We start from the raw sequence: 25,618 nt of genomic DNA, 5'->3' as shown, positions 1-25,618 counted from the left end.
TAGACAAAGTAAGAAGAGATCAATAAGAGTTTTTGTAAAGTGTTCAATGTATTACAGTGAGATTATAATTATGTTAAACCCCCTGAGGTCTATTTCATATAGTTCAAGGCTTTTGTGATAGCATGTGTAACGGGAGGGCCCGTGGAACCCAGAATCTCTTGGAAAGTATGGGATACCCTTGCTTCGGCTCCCCATGCAGCTCTTATGTCTAAATCACCCTGTGTCTATTAGGGGCATAGGATGACTGAGAAATTATATCTTGGACTACTTAAAATGGGACAGTAATATTTATCCACAATATCTCCCAGGATAGATGTAAAAGACTATTCTTGATTTGTTTGATTCTGAACTCAACAGGTTAATTGAAAGAGGCTGATGTGGTCAACTTCAGCCACCTGTCTATCTGTTATGATGTAAATGAGTCCAGGTTAACTTCTAAGAATCTTTTTATTGTGGCTTGTGCTAATTGACCCTGTATTGTACGAAGGAGTCCTTTGATAATGTGTATTGTAGTTTAGGAGACAGCCAGGGTGCTTAAAGGGATTAGTTAATTAGCTCATGTTAATTAGGTCTGGTCACATGTGTATTTTCAGAGTAATATGAGCAGAATATGGATGCACCTCCTCTTTTGACTGTGTATAAAACTTGTAGTCTTTTCAGTAAAGATTGTGATTCCTGCTTGAACCTCGTACAGAGCGTCGTCTCGTATTTGGGGGAGAATTATTCGTATGGGGTCTTATTCAGCTGGTTGGAGGGTCTGGTGTTCAGGAATGGAATATCCTAAACTACTTTAACCCCTTTCATACACGGGGTGTTGTTACAGATTGTTAATTACCCATGTGCCCTCAATCCCTAAAGTGTAGCTACTGCCCATAAATACTCAGCCCCTGAGCATTCAAAGTGTAAACACAACTACTGCCTTCCTTGTAACTTCCAAGATAAAGTGTCAAAAATACCTTTGTTCAAGTGCAAAGTGCCAAACCAATTAAATTATTTGCAAAATAGTTAAACCACTATACAGTACAAAAGAAATGTTATATAGATTCACATGTAATATCATGGAAATTCAGATATACCTGCCCAATTTAAGTGGGTACTAGACCCCCAAAAAGTTTAATATTATAAAAGATTCAAATAGAGCACAGTGCTGTTATCAAGTAGTACAATGCTGTTATCTTAATTCCCATATAAAAATGTTTACTTAATAATTTATTAGTAGTAGAAAAAGTGGTAATGCAAATCTCTACAAACTATTATGCCTCGTACACACGATCGGAATTTCTGCTGGAAAAAGTCAGACGGAATTTTTTCATCGGACATTCCAACCGCGTGTCTGCCCCATCTGACTTTTTTCCGTCGGAATTTAGAAAGAGAACATGTTCTCTTTTTTTCGGCCGGAAAAAAATTCTATCGGAATTTTTTTTTACAAAGTGCGTTGCAAACACTTTAAAGTGGTTCTCAGAATGCCACCCTCACAAACAGATAAAAAGATCATTGGTGTTATGCAGCTGGCTCGGTCACGTGGGATTGACCATTAACAATGAAGCCCCCATCAAATGGAAGGTCAGTCAGCCAAAGCTCAAGGAACCCAACTCAAACAACCTCTGGGGGAACCCCATCGTTCCACAGAACCCTGGTTGAAAATGGCTGCTCCAGAAGGGTGTCTCTAAAAGAATCCATTCTGTGGTCACCTCTTCTCACTAGACTAAATCTCTAGAAGAATCCATATTATGGTCACTTCATCTCAGTAGTCTGATGGCGCTAACCTCTACCCCTGAACAACATGACTATTAATGTCCCCTATTCCAGGAACATACCTCCCAACATTTAGAAAATCCAATGCGGGACATCTTGTTGAGCAGGGGGGGGGGGGGGCAGGTGCCGGGGATCAAAGTTGTTGAGCGCGCGGGGGGGGGGGCCGGGGATCAAAGTTGTTGAGCGGGGGGGGGGTTCTCCTACCTGTGCATATTCCTCTGTCCCGACACCACACCTGCGCCATTCGACTGTAGCCCGTATTTCCCGTCTCACTGTGATTGGGCGTATATCGGTCATGTGCGGAGGCGGGACTTCTAGACGATCAATGACAGGCCAGCCCCACGCCACACATGACCCCCATACACCCAATCACAGGGAACCGGACACCAAACATGGAGGTGGAACGCAAACATGGAGGCACGGAATGTCGCGCCCGAGCCCTGTTTTCCGGGATCCTCGTCTAGTCCGCGGGACCCCGGGACAGACTTTGAATTGCGGGACGATCCCGCGGAATCCGGGACAGTTGGGAGGTATGCAGGAAGCACATGGAAGTTATATAGGTTGGCAGACGAAATTGTCTTTGCTACATTTGCCTCATGCATTCCTTGTCTGTTCTACCTGCAGCTTTATGGTAAGTGGGGGCAGGGCAGCCATCACAAATTGTGGGGCCCCTTACGCAGCTTTAGGCAGGGTCCCCCTGCCGCAAGATGATAAGCGGGGGGGGGGGTTGTGGTTGTGTGATCTCTTCCCTCTCCTGCCGCGAGATAATAATAAGCGGGGCGGGGGGGTTGGGTTCGCCTGGGAACCTGGGGACCATCGGGGGCCCCTTACAGGTGTAATGTCTGTACCCCCTGAGTGGGGGTGAAAGGCCTGGAAGGCAAATCAGATGGCCTCGGGCAATTCTGTCACTGACCATGGATAACCAATATGTATTTTCTGCCGATTGGCTTCTCAGTACTCATTGTTCAATTAATATATGATCCATTTCTTTTGTCAATGCGAAACCGGCTTCTGGTTGGTTTCTCTTTGGCCTACATTTCTCAGACTGCATGTGGTTATTGTAGTTTTATGAAAGGGAATATATTTTACTTCTACACATCTGCCCCTGGCTTTATAGCATAACTATGCAAATAAGAGCCGGCCGAGTAGCACTGTGTCATAATATCCTCTGTACATTTATACAAATCAGATCTACAGTGGCATCTAAAAAGAGTCGTACGCCAAACAAAATATCTTGGGCTAGAGTCAGGTAGCTGCGCCCCTTCTTACGGCGGCGCAGCGTATCGTATTTACGCTACGCCGCCGTAACTTACAGGAGCAAGTGCAGTATTCACAAAGCACTTGCTCCGTAAGTTGCGGCGGCGTAGCCTAAATGGGGCCGGCGTAAGCCCGCCTAATTCAAATGTGGAAGGGGGGGGGCGTGTTTTATGCTAATATGTGATGACCTGACGTGATTGACGTGTTTTACGAACGGCGCATGCGCCGTCCGTGTACATATCCCAGTGTGCATTGCTTCAAATGACGTCGCAAGGACGTCATTGGTTTCGACGTGAACGTAAATTACGTCCAGCCCTATTCGCGAACGACTTACGCAAACGACGCAAAAAATTCAAATTTCGAAGGCGGGAACGACGTCCATACTTAACATTGGCTGCGCCACCTAATAGCAGGAGCAACGTTACGCCGAAAAAGCCTTACGCAAACGACGTAAAAAACTACCGCCGGGCGCACGTGCGTTTGTGAATCGGCGTAACTAGGTAATTTGCATACTCTACGCCGAAAACAACGGAAGCGCCACCTAGCGGCCAGCGTGAGAATGCACCCTAAGATACGACGGCGTAAGAGACTTATGCCAGTCGTATCTTAGGCTAATGTCGGCGTATCTTGCTTTCTGAATACAGAAAGAAGATACGCCGGCGCAGCTTTGAATTTACGCGGCGTATCTATGGATACGCCGGCGTAAATCGTTGCTGAATCTAGCCCCTTTTTTTTCATTTTTATTTTTTTATGGCAATTGTTAGAATCTCTCTTTTGGGTTGTATTGTTACCAGTGACCACTACCATCTGGACTGGAAATGAAGACAAACCTTCCCAATGGGGATATCCAGCCCAAACAGGGCAGAACAGTGTCTTAGTGGTTAGCAGTGCTGTAATCCTGGATTCAGGGCCGATCCCAGGCAGGGTGCACAGGGTGCTTTGCACCCAGGCGCCTGCAGAGGTGGGGGGGCGCCAAAGTGGCAGAGTTCTCCCCTCCCTCCTTCTCTCCTTGTTTGTCTCCGTCCAGAACTATTGTTCTGAGCATAGGTGTGTGTCTGTCCAGAACTGATGTGTGAGCATAGGGCAGCCGTCCAGCCTGGCAGTGCTCGGGGGAGGGGCAGTAAAGGTACTGAGAAGGTACTGGAGAGGCGGGGCAGCTATAATCTTGGGATTTAAAAAAAAAACACCTATTTTTACATACTGTCCCTGGCTATACTGAGGCTGGCAACCCTGATGGATCCCCCTAGTGGCATGGGGCCCTCGGGCAGTGCCCAAGTGCCCGAATGGTCAGTCCGCCCCTGGCCACTGTTCAATCAGTCAGTCCTGACCAGAAGACTAGAACTGATAGAGAGGAACACTACAGCGAATTCAATCTTCAGGAAGCACAGTCTGCATATGTTTTGAACAAACATTGCTGCCACGGCTACACACAGAAGCGCAAGGTATGCAAAGAAACAAGATCTGTAAAACAGTACCTAATAAATAACAAAGGATTTTTTTTAATTGCTGTCCCCTTCCTTAGGTACGGCTCTGTCAGTAACTTACGGACAAGGCTGAATAGCGTTTAAAAATAATCCCCGTTCAAAACAGGACAATCAGCCCGTCTGGAATGTCACAGTAATCAGATAGCGGAGGAGTCATCGATTATACATGAGAGGAAGAAGAAGATCAGACCACAGCCATACAAAGGAGTATGATAATATTCATTGAGATACACGGAAGCGTGAGAGAGAGAAACTGGCAATGTCCACCGACCAGAGAGACCGAGAGAGACAAACTGCCAACCATCCACTCACCAGGGAGACCAAGGGACACAAACCGTCAACCATCCACTCACCAGGGAGACCAAGGGACACAAACCTTCAACCATCCACTCACCAGGGAGACCAAGGGACACAAACCTTCAACCATCCACTCACCAGGGAGACCAAGGGACACAAACCGTCAACCATCCACTTACCAGGGAGACCAAGGGATACAAACCGTCAACTGTACACTCACCAGGGAGACCAAGGGACAAAAAACGTCAACCATCCACTCACCAGGGAGACCAGGGGACACAAACCGTCAACCATCCACTCACCAGGGAGACCAAGGGACACAAACCATCAACCATCCACTCACCAGGGAGACCAAGGGTAACAAACCATCAACCATCCACTCACCAGAGAGACCAAGGGACACAAACCATCAACCATCCACTCACCAGGGAGACCAAGGGACACAAACCATCAACCATCCACTCACCAGGGAGACCAAGGGACACAAACCATCAACCATCCACTCACCAGGGAGACCAAGGGACACAAACCGTCAACCATCCACTCACCAGGGAGACCAAGGGACACAAACCATCAACCATCCACTCACCAGGGAGACCAAGGGACACAAACCATCAACCATCCACTCACCAGGGAGACCAAGGGACACAAACCATCAACCATCCACTCACCAGGGAGACCAAGGGACACAAACCATCAACCATCCACTCACCAGGGAGACCAAGGGACACAAACCATCAACCATCCACTCACCAGGGAGACCAAGGGACACAAACCGTCAACCATCCACTCACCAGGGAGACCAATGGACACAAACCGTCAACCATCCACTCACCAGCAGGGCTGGACTGGAACAAAAATTTGGCCCTGGACTTCATCCAGACTGGCCCACTTTGACAAGTCTCTCCCATGGCGGCCGGACAACTCCCCCCAAGCCCCCTCTCCCCCTTCACTAGCCACTAGCCGTTCTACTTTATTAGAGTAGAGCGGCTGGTACTGGTACTCTTATAGGCAGTACCAGTGGGGAAGCTAGACATTATTTCACCCATGGAAAAGAATCAGTTCGGTGCCCCCCCTTATGGGACAAGATTAGGCAGAAGTGAGAAACTCCCAGGCCATAGCTATTGAATCAACTGTCTGTCCCCTCCCCCATGCTCCTCTGTCGTCGTCCCTGCTCCTCTGGTCCTCCCCCTGCTTCTCTGTTCCCCCCAGGTGAGCGCTACGGGGAGGGAGAGGAGGTGAGCGCTGTGGGAAGGGAGAGACAGAGGAGCGGAGGAAGCGGCAGTCTGCTGTCACTGAAGCCGGCCCACTGAGCCATCGGCCCACCGGGAAACTCCCTGTAGTCCCAATGGCCAGTCCATCCCTGCTCACCAGGGAGACCAAGGGACACAAACCGTCAACTGTACACTCACTAGGAGACCAAGGGACACAAACCGTCAACCATCCACTCACCAGGGAGACCAAGGGACACAAACCATCAACCATCCACTCACCAGGGAGACCAAGGGACACAAACCTTCAACCATCCACTCACCAGGGAGACCAAGGGACACAAACCGTCAACCATCCACTTACCAGGGAGACCAAGGGACACAAACCGTCAACCATCCACTCACCAGGGAGACCAAGGGACAAAAAACGTCAACCATCCACTCACCAGGGAGACTAAGGGACACAAACCGTCAACCATCCACTCACCAGGGAGACCTAGGGACACAAACCGTCAACCATCCACTCACCAGGGAGACCAAGGGACACAAACCGTCAACCATCCACTCACCAGGGAGACCAAGGGACACAAACCGTCAACCATCCACTCACCAGGGAGACCAAGGGACACAAACCGTCAACCATCCACTCACCAGGGAGACCAAGGGACACAAACCGTCAACCATCCACTCACCAGGGAGACCAAGGGACACAAACCGTCAACCATCCACTCACCAGGGAGACCAAGGGACACAAACCGTCAACCATCCACTCACCAGGGAGACCAAGGGATACAACCCGTCAACCATCCACTCACCAGGGAGACCAAGGGACACAAACCGTCAACCATCCACTCACCAGGGAGACCAAGGGACACAAACCGTCAACCATCTACTCACCAGGGAGACCAAGGGACACAAACCGTCAACCATCCACTCACCAGGGAGACCAAGGGACACAAACCATCAACTGTACATTCACTAGGAGACCAAGAGACACAAACTGCCAACGGTTTATTCACCATAGAGATCAGAAGAGGCAAATTGCCAATTGTCTATTTAATAGAGACTATGAGACACCAACCACCAATTGTGTACTCACCAGAATGACTGAGAGAGTCAAACGACCAATTCTGTACTCACCAGAATGACTGAGAGACACCAACCACCAATTGTGTACTCACCAGAATGACTGAGAGAGTCAAACGACCAATTTTGTACTCACCAGAATGACTGAGAGACACCAACCACCAATTGTGTACTCACCAGAATGACTGAGAGAGTCAAACGACCAATTCTGCATTCACCAGGGAGACCGAGAGAGTCAAACCACCAACCATCTATTCATCAGGATGACCAAATAAACAAACCACCCACCGTTCACTCGCCATAGAGACCAAGAGATGCAAACCGCCAACTGTCAATTTAACTGAGAGACCAAGAGACACAAACTGACAACAGTCTACGGACCAGTGAGACCAAGAGAGACAAGCCGCCAACCATCTACTCACCCGCAAGACAGAGAGAAACCAACCACTTACATTCCAGCAACTAGGGAGACTGACAGAGACAAGCCACCACTCACCAGGAAGGACGAGAGACACAACCCAACCACTGTCCGCTCACTTGGAAGACCAAGAGAAACAAACCGCGAGCCATACATTCACCACAGAGACTAATAGTGACAAACCACTAACCATTCACTCACTAGAGAGGCCAAGAGAAACAAAGCACCAACTGTGAACTCACCATAGGGACAGAGACACACAAACCATCAATTATCCACTCACCAACTAGATTGAGAGAGACAAACAACCAACTGTCCACTCGCCAGCAAGACTGAGAGACAAATAGCCAACTGTCCACTCGCCAGCAAGAGTGAGAGACAAATAACCAACTGTCCACTCGCCAGCAAGACTGAGAGACAAACAGCCAACTGTCCACTCGCCAGCAAGACTGAGAGACAAATAGCCAACTATCCATTTGCCAGCAAGACTGAGAGAGACAAACTGCCCACCATCCATTCACCACAGAGACTAATAGTGACAAACCACTAACCATTCACTCACTAGAGAGGCCAAGAGAAACAAAGCACCAACTGTGAACTCACCAGAGGGACAGAGACACACAAACCACCAATTATCCACTCAACAAATAGATTGAGAGAGACAAACAACCAACTATCCACTCAACAGCAAGACTGAGAGACAAATAGCCAACTGTCCACTCAACAGCAAGACTGAGAGACAAATAGCCAACTGTCCACTCGCCAGCAAGAGTGAGAGACAAATAGCCAACTGTCCACTCGCCAGCAAGACTGAGAGACAAATAGCCAACTGTCCACTCGCCAGCAAGACTGAGAGACAAATAGCCAACTGTCCACTCGCCAGCAAGACTGATAGAGACAAATAGCCAACTGTCCACTTACCAGTAGTGTTGCTCACGAATATTCGCATTGCGAATATTCGACTCGAATATAGCATATTCGAGAAATCGCGCTATATTTCGAATTTCGCGGTGAATATTCGCAATTCCGAATATTCGCATTTTTTCAATTTGATTTTTAAAACAGATCACATCCTATCGACGTCTAAAAGCATTGCTGGTATGATTAGAGACCCTGGGCCGAGTAGCTAAGCTGAGGCGATCCTATTATGTTGCCAAATTGAAAAAAAAAAAATTGCGATTTTTCGCTATTGCGAATGCGAAAATGATTGCGAATTTTCGATAACTGTGGTAGGAGAACTCTGATTGTCTCTGATGCAAAAGGGGGGGGCTTTGTGTATGTGTATGTGTATGTTATGAATATTTGTATGTTTGATATTATTATTTTTTGTAAGAAGGAAAAAATTGCGCATACCTTAAAAAAGGGGAGAATACAGCAGCAACTCAAAAATGTTATACAACATAAATTAATACAAGACAGAAAATGGAGTCGCTCTACAAGAATAAAAAATATGTCTAGTGACAAGACATGTGGGCAAATTATAAAATAAGCAAGCGCAAATAACTTGTGAAATACACAGTGAAACAAATATATAAAGAAATATAGTCCCAATAATAGAAAAATAATCTTTCATAAAAATGTCTTTGATATGTGAAGTGAAAAAAAGTCCAAAGCATGCAGCATGAACGTGTTCAATCTTCAAGGTGTTTGATTGACAAACGGCTGTGACAGATGGATAGAGTAAAGAATCACCACCAATGCAAAACACTTTTTATTTTCTATTGTAAAATATCAAGAATATTCTGAGCCAATCAGAGTGCTCCTTCCGCATTTGCCGAATATTCGCAATTATTTTGTATTGTAAAATATCAAGAATATTCTGAGCCAATCAGAGTGCTCCTTCTGCATTTGCCGAATATTCGCAATTATTTTGTATTGTAAAATATCAAGAATATTCTGAGCCAATCAGAGTGCTCCTTCTGCATTTGCCGAATATTCGCAATTATTTTGTATTGTAAAATATCAAGAATATTCTGAGCCAATCAGAGTGCTCCTTCCGCATTTGCCGAATATTCGCAATTATTTTGTATTGTAAAATATCACGAATATTCTGAGCCAATCAGAGTGCTCCTACAGCATTTCTCGAAATTGCGCAATAAATATCGCATTCGCATGTTGCGATATTTCGATAAAATATCACGAATATTCTGAGCCAATCAGAGCGCTCCTCCAGCATTTCTCGAAATTGCGCAATAAATATCGCATTCGCATGTTGCGATATTTCGATAAAATATCACGAATATTCTGAGCCAATCAGAGTGCTCCTACCGCAGTTATCAAAAAATCGCAATTATTTTCGCATTCGCAATAGCGAAAAATCGCAATCATTTACTTTCGATAAAATATCACGAATATTCGAATTTAGCGAATATATCTCGAATATTCGAATATATATTCGAGATATATCGCGAAATCGAATATGGCATATTCTGCTCAACACTACTTACCAGCAAGACTGAGAGAGACAAATAGCCAACTGTCCACTTACCAGCAAGACTGAGAGAGGCAAACTGCCCACCATCCATTCACCACAGAGACTAATAGTGACAAATCACTAACCATTCACTCACTAGAGAGTCCGAGGGAAAAAACACCAACTGTTAACGCACCAGGGAGACCGAGAGACACAAACCAACAATTATCCACTCACCAGCTAGCCTGTGAGAGACGCATTGCCTACCGTCCACTTAGCTGGGAGACTGAGAAAGACTGCCAAATGTCCTCTCACCAGGAACACATAGAAACAAACAGCCTACTGTCCACTCACCATCAAGACTGATAGAGGCAAGCTGTCCACCATCCATCCCCCAGGGAAAGTGAGAAGAAAAACCATCCACTCACCAGGGAGAATGAGAAAGACAAACCGCCAACTGTCCATTCACCACAGAGACAAATGCCGCGTACACACGACCGTTTTTCATGTCATGGAAAAAAACTATTTTTTTTCCGACATGATTCTTCTCAAGCCTTGCATACACACGACCGTGATAAAAAATGGTGGAGCAAAGCGCGGTGACGTGCAACATGTACGACGGCACTATAAAGGGGAAGTTCCGTTCGATTGGTGCCACCCTTTGGGCTGTTGGGCTGATTATGCTCATTTCCCATCTCATAACTTGCTTCTGAGCAAGCGTGTTTTTTCCCCGTCGTTAAAGCGTACACACGATCGTTTTTCACAAAGAGAAATACGACGACGTGAAAAACGACGAGAAAAAATAGAGCAGGTTCTACATTTTTAATGGCTATTTTTCTCAGGCTGGACTTCTCCTTTAACTTACCAGGGAGACCGAGAGACGCAAACCACCAATTATCCACTCACCAGCTAGCCTGAGAGAGACAAACTGTCTACTGTCTACTTAGCAGGGAAACTGAGAAAGATATACTCCCAACCATACACTCACCAGAGTGACCAGGAGAGACAAACCACCAACTCTCCTCTCACCAGGAACACAGAGAGACAAACCACTCACCAGAGTGACCAGGAGAGACAAACCACCAACTCTCCTCTCACCAGGAACACAGAGAGACAAACCACTTACCAGAGTGACCAGGAGAGACAAACCACCAACTCTCCTCTCACCAGGAACACAGAGAGACAAACCACACGCCAGGGGAGAGTGGAAAAGTCAAACCCCCAACCGTCCACTCATCAGAGAAGCTAAAAGAGACAAACCACCCGCCATCCACCTGTAGGCAGATTGAATATATGTACCGTGTTTCCCCGGAAATACACCCTACTCTGAAAATAAGCCCTACCTGGATTATCGGGGTGGGCTGCAATATAAGCCCTACCCCGATAATAAGCCCTAGTAACACTCATTAAAAAAATGGTTAAACTGGTAAAAGTGTGCGTCTCCGTTTGTAACTGTATTTAATATTTCCATACGGTATTTACAGCCACCGCTCTGCCGGAGGTTTCTTTCTCTCCTCCCGGCTGACATCTGCAGCCCTTTGCTCTTCAGAGCTCGGAGCAGACTGACGTCAGCAGGATCTTTCCTCCTCCCGGCGACGTCTGCGGACCCTCCCTATTCAGAGCTCAGAGCGGGCTGACGGAGATCTCGGCTCTTCCCTCCATCTGGCTGACGTCTGGGGCCCCTCCCTTTTCAGAGCTCGGAGCGGGTTGACGTCAGCAGGGATCTCGAAGCGGAGAAGAGCAGATCACGTGCGGGCCCAGGGGATCTGTTAGAAAGGTACCGTACCGTATTTCTGATAAAACTGCCAGTATATACACTTATACCAGTATAATCCTTTTATTAAAACTGATTACATAATTTTAAGCAAGATGTTTTTTTTTAAATAATGTCAAAATACTGACCTGACTGGGGGAGACGGAGACAAGACAGGGGACACAGGAATATTTTATTGATTTAGGGGTAAATGACACAGCATCAAGCACAAGCACTGCTTTAAAAGAACAGGATATATAATTTTTTTCTTTTAGGGTTACAACCACTTTTAGATTATCATTTTATTTCCCGTAAATAAATAAGCCCTACCCTGAAAATAAGCCCTAGTGTGTTTTTTAAGACTAAAATTAATATAAGACCCGGTCTTATTTTCAGGGAAACACGGTATATACACTTATACCAGTATAATCCTTTTATTAAAACTGATTACATAATTTTAAGCAAGATGTTTTTTTTTTAAATGATGTCAAAATACTGACCTGACTGGGGGAGACGGAGAGAAGACAGGGGACACAGGAATATTTTATTGATTTAGGGGTAAATGACACAGCATCAAGCACAAGCACTGCTTTAAAAGAACAGGATATATAATTTTTTTCTTTTAGGGTTACAACCACTTTTAGATCATCATTTTATTTCCCGTAAATAAATAAGCCCTACCCTGAAAATAAGCCCTAGTGTGTTTTTTGAGACTAAAATTAATATAAGACCCGGTCTTATTTTTGGGGAAACACGGTATAGTCCAGTTAGGCCAGCAGCCAGCCCAGGCTGGAGAAAGGGTTCATTGTTTTTAGCTCAGTTTCCAGGCTTTTGGTCCTGGCCAGCCCACCTGTGCTATAAAAAGGGTCTGGAGAGTGAGAACCCGGGTACTGGTGGGTCCAGGATTTACAGACTCATCTGTAAGCGCAATCATGGCACTGCTGAAGAAACCAAGTCATGGGCAATGCCATTATGGACTCTTACCTCATGGAGGTATACCTGGGTTTCCACACTATTCTAGTTAGGATTAGGAAAACGACAATGTTTATATTGAACTGGTATGCTGCATCTTTCCAGTAAAGTTATGTAGCGCTACCCCCTCAGGAGCCGCTGGTTGTTGTTGGGATCGGCATATTAAGTTACCTCTCAGTGTTGTCTAGGGGTGTATTTGATGAGTAGAGTAGTGAGCGAATGTCCAGTCAATCAAAGAAGGTTTTCAAATGCTTCATTTTCGGCCCAACATAGCCAACATCAACGTGAGGTAGAGAGGAAAGGTTGATGAAGCGATAGAGAACTTTGCAGTATCAGGCCTGGATAGGAAAGGAGCAATCCTGCTCTCAACAGCACAGTAGTAGTAGTTACAGTTCGTCGCCACTCCAGCCAGAGTGGGTGAAGTGCCCCCGGACAGACTCCTGCCACGAGCCTGGCAGTCAAAGTGTCACTTTAGGTTGCTGGGAGGAACAGGCCTCTGCCACAGGCCCGGCTCTAGGGACCTCTGCCACAGGCCCGGCTCTAGGGACCTCTGCCACAGACCCGGCTCTAGGGACCTCTGCCACAGGCCCGGCTCTAGGGACCTCTGCCACAGGCCCGGCTCTAGGGACCTCTGCCACAGGCCCGGCTCTAGGGACCTCTGCCACAGGCCCGGCTCTAGGGACCTCTGCCACAGGTCTAATACTTAGATGAGGTGAACGGATTGAGCGAATCCTCCCAGTAGATTAAATAAGGGTCACCGGGTGACAGCTGAAGTGTACCTATCAACGTCCCGGTCACCAGATCCCCGATGGTTCGTTCAAGCCCTGTTGGACAACCTGCCTCCGGGTTCTCCTCAAGCCAACCCCTCATCGAACTGCACCCAGCCTGGGATCTCTTCAATAGAGCTGGGGACCCAGTAAGTCACTGGGGCCCCTTTCAGCAACATCGAGCTCCGCGTAACGAACGACCCCGGCCTGGTAGGCCCTCGCCGGGGTCCGTTGGATGCGCACACAGGGCCGGATTCCAGACAAGGCCAACAAGGCCAGGCCTTGGGGCGGCAGTGGGTGCAGGGGCGGCACTGTGGCTGAGAGGAGAGGACACTTTCACCACTTTTACTTTAATTTCGGGAGTTCCCACCTGTCATGTCACGGATGGTGAGAGGAGAGAAAACTGAGGGAAGAGGTGGTGAGCACCCCCCCCCCAGTTCTCAATGTCATATTTGGCTATTCGGAAGCAGCACTCCTCCCTCCCCCGCTTCTCAGTGTCTTGCCGAAAAAGTCCCCCGGCAGATAATGTCCCCCCTGTACTGCGCAGGCGGGGGCGGCATTGAAGGACCCGGCCTTGGGGAGGCAAAGGGAGTAAATCCGGGCCTGTGCGTACACCCTAAAGGTGGGAGCCGCACCTGAAACCTGGAACCCGCGAAGAACCACACAAAATGGCGTCTGCCACAGATATACTCTCCCCCAGCATGCCCCGCGAGGGAAAACTCCTCTAATTGGCTGCTGGGGAAAAGTGGCTCTGCCAGAACCCCTCTAGCGCCAACTGTCGCCCAGGGGTGGAAACGACACACCTGGAGCGCAGACTGACCCACAGGACAGTCCAAGAATGACAGCAGCCCAAATTTAGCAAATTGTGAATGGGAGCAAAGTAACTCTCCCATTCCCCACTAACTTTAGCATAGTGCCCATACTGAAAGTAAGGGGGCGCTACAGTTACATTCCACGTTTTGAGCTTGGTCTGAAGTTATTCAAAGGGGTGCCCAATGGTTCTGGCACATCAAAAGAAATTGGGTCTGTAAATGCACAAAGTTGTATGAAGTAACACGGTTGCAAAAGGGTTAACACAGCAAGACACAGTGTAGAGGAATGTGGTTGCTATGGGTAACCAAGAATGGAACAAGCTACAGTAAAGCGTGGTACCAGGAAAGGTGACAGGTCCTCCAAAAGGGGCCAATGTTCTGGCTCCCTCTCTAGCAGTCGGTATCAAATGGCAACCAGATCCGAGCTCAAGTTACGGAGGTCTATGGCCCGGTCACGAGGTATGGGAAGGGAAGGAGTTAAGTGAACGCACGCATGAGGTCCACGTTAGGTGTTCAGTGGGACCCCATTCTGTTACTGGGAGTGAGGGAAAAATGTAGCGAATTTGCGGGAACCGCAGGGAAATCGCATGGTTATCTCGCAGGCCGAGTTTTGAAAAAGGTGGAAAACGCAGGGACGGCAGCCCATCTTCAATCACGGCGCAGACGGTCCTGAAACCCCCCCAAAAAAACTCTGACTCTATGGGAGGCGTCCCTGCGACAGTCGTCTTTTTGCTTTGACAGATCTTATATAGCCAAGGGTGAGGCCACCCGCTGATGTAACCGAGTGACTCCGCCCCCTTCTGAAGTCCTGTGCCGTCACAGGGGGTGGGGTCATCCATCTATGTCTGTCACGGGGACACCTCCCATGCAGGTGCAGAGTTTTTTTTCCACATTCAGATAGTGGGGGCCGGGATCTGGGGGCCCCCTTGTTAAATTTAAGATTCAGATAAGCCCCCTGCCCACAGACCCCCACAACCACCGGGCAATGGTTGTGGGGATGAGGCCCTTGTCCCCATCAACATGGGGACAAGGTGCTTTGGGGGGGACCCCAAAGCACCCTCCCCATGTTGAGGGCACGTGGCCTGGTACGTTTCATTAGGAGTGGGGGGAGCTCTCTCGTCCTCCCCTTTACCCTTAAAATCCATATCAGACCTGAAGGTCCTGGTATGGATTTTGGGGGGGACCCCCACAGCATCAAGTACTGGAACTGCCGCCATGATCGTTCTTATCGTGCACAAAATCGCCGGCATCAAAGAATGATATCCGAATGATGCCTGTAGCTGCACCCATCATAGAGTTGCCACCTCATCCCTTTAAAACAGAACACATATGAATTACACAGGTTCTGGGGCTAATTTAATGCAAATAAGGCACCAAGTGAGTCTAATTACCTCCTTAACCACTTCCCGACGGCCGTACGAATATGTGCGGCCGCAGGGTGGTTCTAAATCTCTGACAGGACGCCCTCCGCTCTTCCATGCCACTAGAGGGCGCGCGCGTGCCCGCCGCATTCCTGAGATACCGATGCGCGTGCCTGGCGGCCGCGATGTCCGCCAGGCACTCGCGATCGGCGGCTACAGGGACAAGACGTGGAGCTCTGTGTGTAATGATGGGGTGTAAACACAGAGCTCCACGTCCTGTCAGGGAGAGAGGAGACCGATCTGTGTCTCTTGTACATAGGGACACAGCATCGGTCACCTCCCCCAGTCACCCCCCTCCCCCCACACAGTTAGAACACACCCAGGGAATACATTTAACCCCTTCCATGCCCCCCCTAGTGTTAACCCCTTCACTGCCTGTCACATTTATACAGTAATCGGTGCATTTTTATAGCACTGATCGCAGTATAAATGTGAATGGCGCCAAAAATGGGTCAAAAGTGTCCGATGTGTCCGCCATAACGTCGCAGTCCCAATAAAAATCGCAGATCGCCGCCATTACTAGTAAAAAAAATGAATAATAAAAATTAATAATAATTCTGTCCCCTATTTTGTAAGCGCTATAACTTTTGCGCAAACCAGTCGCTTATTGTGATTTTCTTTTTTTTACCAAAAATATGTAGAAGAATACGTATCGGCCTAAACTGAGGAAAAAAATGTTTGTTTTTTTTTTAAAAATGGGATATTTATTATAGTAACAAGTAAAAAATATTGACTTTTTTTCAAAATTGTCGCTCTTTTTTTGTTTATGGCGCAAAAAATAAAAACCGCAGACGTGATCAAATACCACCAAAAGAAATCTCTATTTGTGGGGAAAAAAGGATATCAATTTTGTTTGGGAGCCACGTCGCACGACCGCGCAATTGTCAGTTAAAGCGACGCAGTGCCAGAAGCTGAAATTAAACCTGGTCAGGAAGGGGTATACGTGCCCAGTAAGGAAGTGGTTAATCAGCCACAGAACCTGTGTAATGAATATGTGTTCTGTTTTAAAGGGATGAGTTGGCAACCCTAGGTATCCCCCCGAAAATCCAGGACGTCATATGACGGCACGCGGTAGGGAAGTGGATAATAACGAACCTCCCAACACAAAATAAATAAATACTCAGTCCTTTACACATGGGCTCTAAATGGGCCATAAAGGTCTTGTCACTTTTTAGAGGACACTCTGGGATTCTTCAGCCCCGGGAATACTGGGGTGGATTCAGGCGCGCACTACTACGGAGGCGCAGCGTACCGTTTTTACGCTACGCCTACATAAATTACCTGCGCTGCGCTTCATTCACGAAGCAGTAGCTCCGTAATTTGCGTGTGCGCTCCGGAAAACTGCCCGGCGTAAGCGCGCGTAATTTAAATGATCCCGTAGGGGGCGTGGATCATTTAAATTAGGCACGTTCCCGCGCCGAACGTAGTGCGCATGCTCCGTCGGGAAACTTTCCCGACGTGCATTGCGGTAAATGACGTCGCAAGGACGTCATTTGCTTCAACGTGAACGTAAATGGCGTCCAGCGCCATTCACGATTCACTTACACAAACAACGTAATTTTCAAATTTCGCGACGCGGGAACGACGGGTAGACTTAGCATTGGCTGCCCCTGCTAATAGCAGGAGCAGCCTTACGCAAAACCCGACGAACGCAAACGACGTAAAATGCGAACGCAGGGCGCGCGTAGGGTTGTGAATCGGCGTGAGTATGCAATTTGCATACTCTACGCTGACCACTATGGGAACGCCACCTAGCGGCCATTGTAAGAATGCAGCCTACGATACGACGGCATAAGAGCCTTATGCCACGCATATCTTAGGCTGCAGTCGACGTATCGACCTTTCTGAATCAGGAGCAGTCGGTACGCCGGCGCAACTAAGCAATTGCGCTGCGTATCTATGGATACGCAGACGCAATTGCTTACTGAATCTACCCCACTGTGTAAAGTCGGTCACACACCAGCAGACTTTCATTCAATTGCAGCAACAAATCTACTCACCAATGGTGTGAGGGCATCGGAGGTCTGTGACTAGCATGATCCTACACATCCAACGCCTGCTCATTGTCTATGGAGACATCCGTCTAAGCGGGGGCCATTTCCCCTCCTCTGGGGCCCCAAGCAGCTGCTTAGCCTATAGCTACACCACTGATCAGATTGTATGGTGTATGGCCAGCTTTAGGGGGGATCTGACACTTTGCCCCCGGGTTCAGAGCTCCTAGAAGAAGGTCAGAGTACACTTTGCGCTGGTCCCCGATACTCTGACTCTGTATTCTGACTTGGCAGGGAGGATGGAAAGCGTCTTCCTGGTTGCCGTGGAAACAGTGCAAAGTTTGCATTCCATTCATTGTGTGCAAATGACCGTCCCTCCGGCAATTAGCTTATTAAGGACGATAATTAAAAGAATGGACAATGAGGTGTACAAGACGGAACACGCAGCTGCCTTCACACCCGAGAACAACCATTCTCGAGTAGGGTTCTGTGGAATCTTGGGGTTCCTCCAAAAGTTGCTCGGGGTTCCTTGAGCTGTGGTAATTGACTCCTCATCTAATATTTCAAGGCTCATCACAACTTGCAAGAGCTAGTAGCACGATACCACCGATCCTTTTAGGTAACTGTAAGGGTGGCACAGTGGCGTCACTAGGGTTGGTGTCACCCGGTGCGGTAAAACATGGTGTCACCCCCCCCCCCCTCTGTCTAGGCTGCCCAAAACCAAGCAGGCAGCGCACGGGGCGCACCCCAAACCAGCCCCTGTTAATGATAGTATAGTGGCAGGTTAGGGTAGTATAGAGTGGTATAGTGGCAGGTTGGTGTAGTGGGGTGGTATAGGACAGGTTAAGGTGGTATAGGGCATGTTGTGGTGATATAGGGTAGTTTGGGGTGGTATAGGGCAAGTTAGGGTTGCATAGGGCAGGTTGGGGTGGTATAGGGCAAGTTAAGTTGGTACAGGGCAGGTTGGGGTGGTATAGTGCAAGTTAGGGTGACATAGGGCAAGTTGGGATGGCATGGGAAAGGTTGGGGTGGTACAGGGCAAGTTAGGGTGGCATTGGGCAGGTTGGGGTAGTATAGGGCAAGTTATGGTGCCATAGGGCAGATTGTGGTGGTACGGGGCAAGTTAGGGTGGCACAGGGCAAGTTGGGGTGGCATGGGAAAGTTTGGGGTGACACAGGGCAGGCTGGGGTGGCACAGAGCATGCTGGGTGGTACAGGGCAGGCTGGGGTTGTACAGGGCAGGCTGGGGTGGTACAGGGCTGTTTGGGGGGGGGGGGTACAGGGCAGGCTGGGGTGGTATAGGACTGTTTGGGGTGGTACAGTGCAGGCTGGGTGGTACAGGGCTGTGTGGGGGGGGGTACAGGGCAGGCTGGGGTGGTATAGGGCTGTTTGGGGTGATACAGGGCAGGCTGGGGTGGTACAGGGCAGGCTGGGGTGGTACAGGGCAGGCTGGGATTGCACAGGGCTGTTTGGGGGGGTACAGGGCAGGCTGGGGTGGTATAGGGCTGTTTGGGGTGGTACAGGGCAGGCTGGGGTGGTACAGGGCAGGCTGGGTGATACAGGGCAGGCTGGGGTGGTACAGGGCAGGTTGGGATTGCACAGGACAGGCTGGGCATGTCAGCTAAAAAAAAAAAAAAAGGGATGGTGTCACCCCTCTAGCGGGTGTCACCCGGTGCAGACCGCATCCCCCGCACCCCCTAGCAACGCCTCTGGGGTGGCATCCTTGCAAGGGACCACCAATGTAAGGGGCATTTTCCTAATGACCCATGATGGAGTAGGCTTAGTAGGTATCCCTGTGGCCTGAAAATTATTTCAAGGGTTCCTTTGGGGTAAAAAGGCAGAGAAAGGCTGCCCACAGATGTGTGATGAGCATCATCCAACCTAATGTAGCACCCTGCTCCCAAAGATGGGGGCGCTATTTCAAATTTAAGGGATGTCTGGGCTAGTAGTTGGACCAGTGGCGGTTGGTCCATAGAGGGCGCTGGAGCGCCGCCCCCTCTGGCTCCCGCACTGACATTGCATGAATCGATGTTATTGTCGTCGCTGGTCTATTCAGATGGCCGGACATGATCCGACCACCTGAATAACGGCAGCTGGTTGGCTGTACGGAAGTGCCTATCAGAGCCAGCGGCTCTTTCCGAGGACAGCCCTCAGCCTTCCGGATGCTTATCCAGGGACCGTACCGGGGTGCGTTCCTTGGATAAGACTGACAGGCGTCTCAGCCAATCAGGTTGACCGGTTCTGGCTATCGGTAACCTGATTGGCTGAAGCGTCATCGAGGGCGGGAGAAGACATCGAGGGATGTGGATGGCTGACTCCAGTAAAGGTAAGTGCCGGGCGGGGGGAAAGGGGCATTTTACAGGGCACAGCGGCGACGAAGGGCACAGTAACATCAATGGGCACAGTGGCGACAATAGGCACAATGGGCACAGTGGGGACAATTGGCACAGCGGCATGAATGGGTACAGTAGCGACAATTAAAGGGCACAGTCACAGTGACATCAATGGGCACAGTGGCGAAAAATTAAAGGGCACAGTGGTGACAATTGGCACAGTGGCGACAATTAATGGCACAGTGGCTGCGTTTGATGGCATGGCACAGTGGCTGCGTTTGATGGCATGGCACAGTGGCTGCGTTTGATGGCATGGCACAGTGGTGACAATTGATGGCACAGTGGCTGCGTTTGATGGCATGGCACAGTGGCTGCGTTTGATGGCATGGCACAGTGACTGCGTTTGATGGCATGGCACAGTGACTGCGTTTGATGGCATGGCACAGTGGTGCGAATTGATGATGGCATGGCACAGTGGTGAGAATTGATGATGGCATGGCATCATCAAGAACCCATCCTGGGGTAGGTCTCTTATGTGACCCAGTACCTGGCGCCCAATGAGTTGGGGAAACATGGGGGACATGACAAACAATCACCCACCTACCTTTACAATCTAATTGTCTACAAATCAACAAGGACGGCCATGGCTTCTGGGGGAAATGGCCACAATCTTTCTATAAAATATCCATTAACAAGGACGGCCAAGGCTTCTGGGGGAAATGGACACAATCTGTCTATAAAATATACCCGTCAACAAGGATGGCCAAGGCTTCTGGGGGAAATGGACACCACCTGTCTATAAAATATACCCGTCAACAAGGATGGCCAAGGCTTCTGGGGGAAATGGACACAATCTGTCTATAAAATATACCCGTCAACAAGGACGGCCAAGGCTTCTGGGGGAAATGGCCACAATATGTCTATAAAATATACATCAACAAGGACGGCCAAGGCTTCTGGGGGAAATGGCCACAATATGTCTATAAAATATCCATCAACACGGACGGCCAAGACTTCTGGGGGAAATGGCCACAATCTGTCTATAAAATATACCCGTCAACAAGGATGACCAGGGCTTCTGGGGGAAATGGACACAATCTGTCTATAAAATATACCCGTCAACAAGGATGGCCAAGGCTTTTGGGGGAAATGGCCACAATCTGTCTATAAAATATACCCATCAACAAGGACGGCCAAGGCTTCTGGGGGAAATGGCCACAATATGTCTATAAAATATCCATCAACAAGGACGGCCAAGGCTTCTGGGGGAAATGGCCACAATATGTCTATAAAATATCCATCAACAAGGACGGCCAAGGCTTCTGGGGGGAAATGGCCAGAATCTGTCTATAAAATATCCGTCAACACGGACGGCCAAGACTTCTGGGGGAAATTGCCACAATATGTCTATAAAATATCCATCAACAAGGACGGCCAAGGCTTCTGGGGGAAATGGCCACAATATGTCTATAAAATATCCATCAACAAGGACGGCCAAGGCTTCTGGGGGGAAATGGCCAGAATCTGTCTATAAAATATCCGTCAACACGGACGGCCAAGACTTCTGGGGGAAATTGCCACAATCTGTCTATAAAATATACCCGTCAACAAGGATGACCAAGGCTTCTGGGGGAAATGGCCACAATCTGTCTATATAATATCCATCAACAAGGACGGCCAAGGCTTCTGGGGGAAATGGCCACAATCTGTCTATAAAATATACCCGTCAACAAGGATGGCCAAGGCTTCTGGGGGAAATGGCCACAATCTGTCTATATAATATCCATCAACAAGGACGGCCAAGGCTTCTGGGGGAAATGGCCACAATCTGTCTATATAATATCCATCAACAAGGACGGCCAAGGCTTCTGGGGGAAATGGACACAATGGGCCAGATCCACAAAAACCCGGCGCAACAAAACTTTTTCAATTTAAGTTACACGGCCGGAAAATTTCTACCTAAGTGCCCGATCCACAAAGCACTTACCTAGAAATTTTCGGCTGTGTAACTTAAATCCGGCCGGCGCAAGGCGTTCCTATTCAAATGGGGCGAGTCCCATTTAAATTAGGCGCGCTCCCGCGCCAGCTGTACTGCGCATGCTCACGACGTCATTTTCCCGACGTGCTTAGCGCGGTTTTACGTTGCGCCGGGTTTTGAGAATCACGACGGGCGTAAAAAAAAAAATACGAGTTGCGGCGGAAAAAAAAAAAAATTTCAAAAAAAAAGACGGCGACGCGGGATAGAAGGGTCTACTTTTACAAGGCCTAAACAGTTTAGGCCTTGTAAAAGCAGCCCTAATTTTACGATTGCAAACTAATACTTACGGAGAAAAAACGAAGCTGAAAAGCTTCATGGATCTCCGTAAGTGCTAATTTGCATACCCGAAGCGGCATTTTGACTCGAATTGCCCCCAGCGGCAGGTGCGGTACTGCATCCTAAGATCCGACAGTGTAAGTCCCTTACACATGTCGGATCTTCTCCCTATCTTTTGGAAACTGATTCTGTGGATCAGTTCCAAAGATAGAAACAGGGATACGACGGCGTATCAGTAGATACGCCGTCGTATCCCTTTTGTGGATCTGGCCCTAAATGTCTATAAAATATCCATCAACAAGGACGGCCAAGACTTCTGGGGGAAATGGCCACAATCTGTCTATAAAATATCCGTCAACAAGGACGGCCAAGGCTTCTGGGGGAAATGGCCACATCCTGTCTATAAAATATACCCGTCAACAAGGACGGCCAAGGCTTCTGGGGGAAATGGCCACAATCTGTCTATAAAATATCCATCAACAAGGACGGCCAAGACTTCTGGGGGAAATGGCCACATTCTGTCTATAAAATATACCCGTCAACAAGGACAGCCAAGGCTTCTGGGGGAAATGGCCACAATCTGTCTATAAAATATACCCGTCAACAAGGACAGCCAAGGCTTCTGGGGGAAATGGCCACAATCTGTCTATAAAATATCCGTCAACAAGGACGGCCAAGGCTTCTGGGGGAAATGGACACAATATGTCTATAAAATATCCATCAACAAGGACGGCCAAGGCTTCTGGGGGAAATGGCCACAATCTGTCTATAAAATATACCCGTCAACAAGGACGGCCAAGGCTTCTGGGGGGAAATGGCCACAATCTGTCTATAAAATATACCCGTCAACAAGGACGACCAAGGCTTCTGGGGGAAATGGCCACGATCTGTCTATAAAATATACCCGTCAACAAGGACGGCCAAGGCTTCTGGGGGAAATGGACTCAATCTGTCTATAAAATATACCCGTCAACAAGGACGGCCAAGGCTTCTGGGGGAAGTGGCCACAGTCTAACTGTCTATGAAATATCCATCAACAAGGACGGCCAAGACTTCTGGGGAAATGGCCACAATCTGTCTATAAAATATACCCGTCAACAAGGACGGCCAAGGCTTTTGGGGGAAATGGCCACAATCTGTCTATAAAATATACCCGTCAACAAGGACGGCCAAGACTTCTGGGGGAAATGGACATTAATTTATGAAATATCCATCAGCAAGGATAGCCAAGGTTTCTGGGGGAAGTGGCCAAAATCTGTCTATAAAATGCCCATCAATAGGAACGATCAAGGCTTCTGGGGGAAGTGGCCACAGTCTATCTAACTGTCTATGAAATATCCATCAACAAGGATAGCCAAGGCTTCTGGGGGAAATGGCCACAATCTGTCTATAAAATATTAGACACGTGCATTCATTTTCGTTAGAATGCATTTTCGTCCGAAAATCGTGTTTTTTCGTTATCGTTTTAACAAATGATAACGAAAGTGCAATAAACGAAAACCGAAAGATCCGACATAAAAAATGCTTTATTTTCGTTTTCGTTGCGGTAAAAATTCGATATAGAGAGATTCGACATTATAGGGAAAAGATTTGACATCATAGAGAAAAGATTCGACATTATAGAAATAATTGATTCGACATTACAGAGAATAGATTTCGATCTATGAGAAAATAGATTCGACATTATAGAGAATAGATTCGACATTATTACTAGTCATACAACATTAGAATTCTTGTAGGCGGAATATTCGAACGGAAATGTACGATTCGACGTAAAGATTTGACGTTCCGTCAAATGTTTTTTGGCCATTAGACAGAACCCAACAAACATTCGACGTTCCGGCGAATATTTTTTTTGACCATTCGACAGAAACCAAGTATTATTGGATTTTCGGACGAAAGCTATTCCCCAACGAAAAACGAAATAAATCAAAACGATTTTCGGGAATAACTAAATAAATTTATTTTCCAAACGAAAACGAAATGAAATATTCCAGTCTGCACATGTCTATAAAATATACCCGTCAACAAGGATGGCCAAGGCTTCTGGGGGAAATGGACATAATTTATGAAATATCCATCAGCAAGGACAGCCAAGGTTTCTGGGGGAAGTGGCCAAAATCTGTCTATAAAATGCCCATCAATAAGAACGATCAAGGCTTCTGGGGGAAGTGGAAGTGGCCACAGTCTAACTGTCTATGAAATAGCTAAGGCTTCTGGGGGGAAATGATGATAATCTAATCATCTTAGAAATGCCAATCAACAAGGACGGCCAAGCTTCTCACAATACCACATGCAGGAGAGAAATCTCAGTAATTTAGATTGTACGGTGATTGTTCCATCGGCGTGGAGGACACATCGGCACTGATTCATCGCGCTTCGCTTCGGGCATGCTAAAGTGGCCTTTCATTCGATGTTGTCATATGTCACTTTTGCATGCCTAATTAGGTTTCTGCAATTAATAATTTATCAATAGGCTCGTGTTTTCCATAACCTCCTCCAGTCCATGGATCTAGGAAGGGGGTTGGGGGGTACCATCTGGTTGGAATTTTTCGGCTGTGATACTATTGTTCACAGTTGTGTGCTGTCCATACAGACATGGACCTGAAGGCTGTTCACTTCTCCTCTAGCATTGTGGACGGATTGTAGATATAAAATACAATGTGTAGACATCTTCTGCTACTTATTTGGAGAAAAATAGACCTCTGCAATGTAAAAGTCTCAGTGTCTGTGCCAAAGAGCTAACAGTCTAATTATGGAGAGTAAAGAGGCACAAAGTGTGATACATAGACCCCCCCCCCCCCCAGACTCCCCTCTGCACCCCAACCCCACTCTGCAGGCAAGAAGAGACCCCTAGGGTCTCCCTCACTCACCTGAGCAGCCACCCGAGGACATGTCAGCTTCCTCCGCAGCCTGTGTACACTGCTGGTTACTAACAACAACCTGCACCGCCGTCTCCGGCTACCTGTTACTGCCAGGATGTCACCAGACGGGGGAGGGGCTGCTGACAGGTGCAAGGCTGGAAGAACACAAAGGAGAGTGAGAGAGAAAGAGACAGAGAGAGAGAGAGAGAGAGAGAGAGAGAGAGAGAAGAGAGAGGAGACAGGGGGGGGGGGAGAGAGAGAGAGAGAGAAGAGAGAGGAGACGGGGGGGGGGGAGAGACAAGGAGAGAGACAGAGAGAGAGGAGACAGGGGGGAGAGAGAGAAAGAGAGAGAGAGAAGAGACAGAGAGAGAAGAGAGAGAGAGAGCAAGAGAGAGAGAGAGAGAGAGAAGAGAGAGGAGACAGGGAGAGAGAGACAGAGAGAGAGAGACAGAGAGAGAGAGAGAGAGAGAA

The 25,618-nt window shown here is 48.1% G+C and overlaps 1 protein-coding gene across 1 annotated transcript in view; it reads right to left on the bottom strand.

The window, feature by feature from the left end:
- Positions 1-25,254, bottom strand: part of LOC120921599 — a 28,304-nt gene extending 3,050 nt beyond the window's left edge. Inside the window, exon 1 of the mRNA XM_040334106.1 lies at positions 25,157-25,254. The gene's annotated coding sequence lies outside the window, so the exon portion shown is untranslated. The remainder of the gene's footprint in view (positions 1-25,156) is intronic.
- Between the last annotated feature and the right edge of the window lie 364 nt (positions 25,255-25,618).

The sequence above is a fragment of the Rana temporaria genome (assembly GCF_905171775.1).
Source record: "Rana temporaria chromosome 2 unlocalized genomic scaffold, aRanTem1.1 chr2h, whole genome shotgun sequence".
Lineage (NCBI taxonomy): Eukaryota > Metazoa > Chordata > Amphibia > Anura > Ranidae > Rana > Rana temporaria.
The sequence above is the reverse complement of the archived record's forward strand: the minus strand, read 5'-3'. Positions and strand labels throughout refer to the sequence as shown.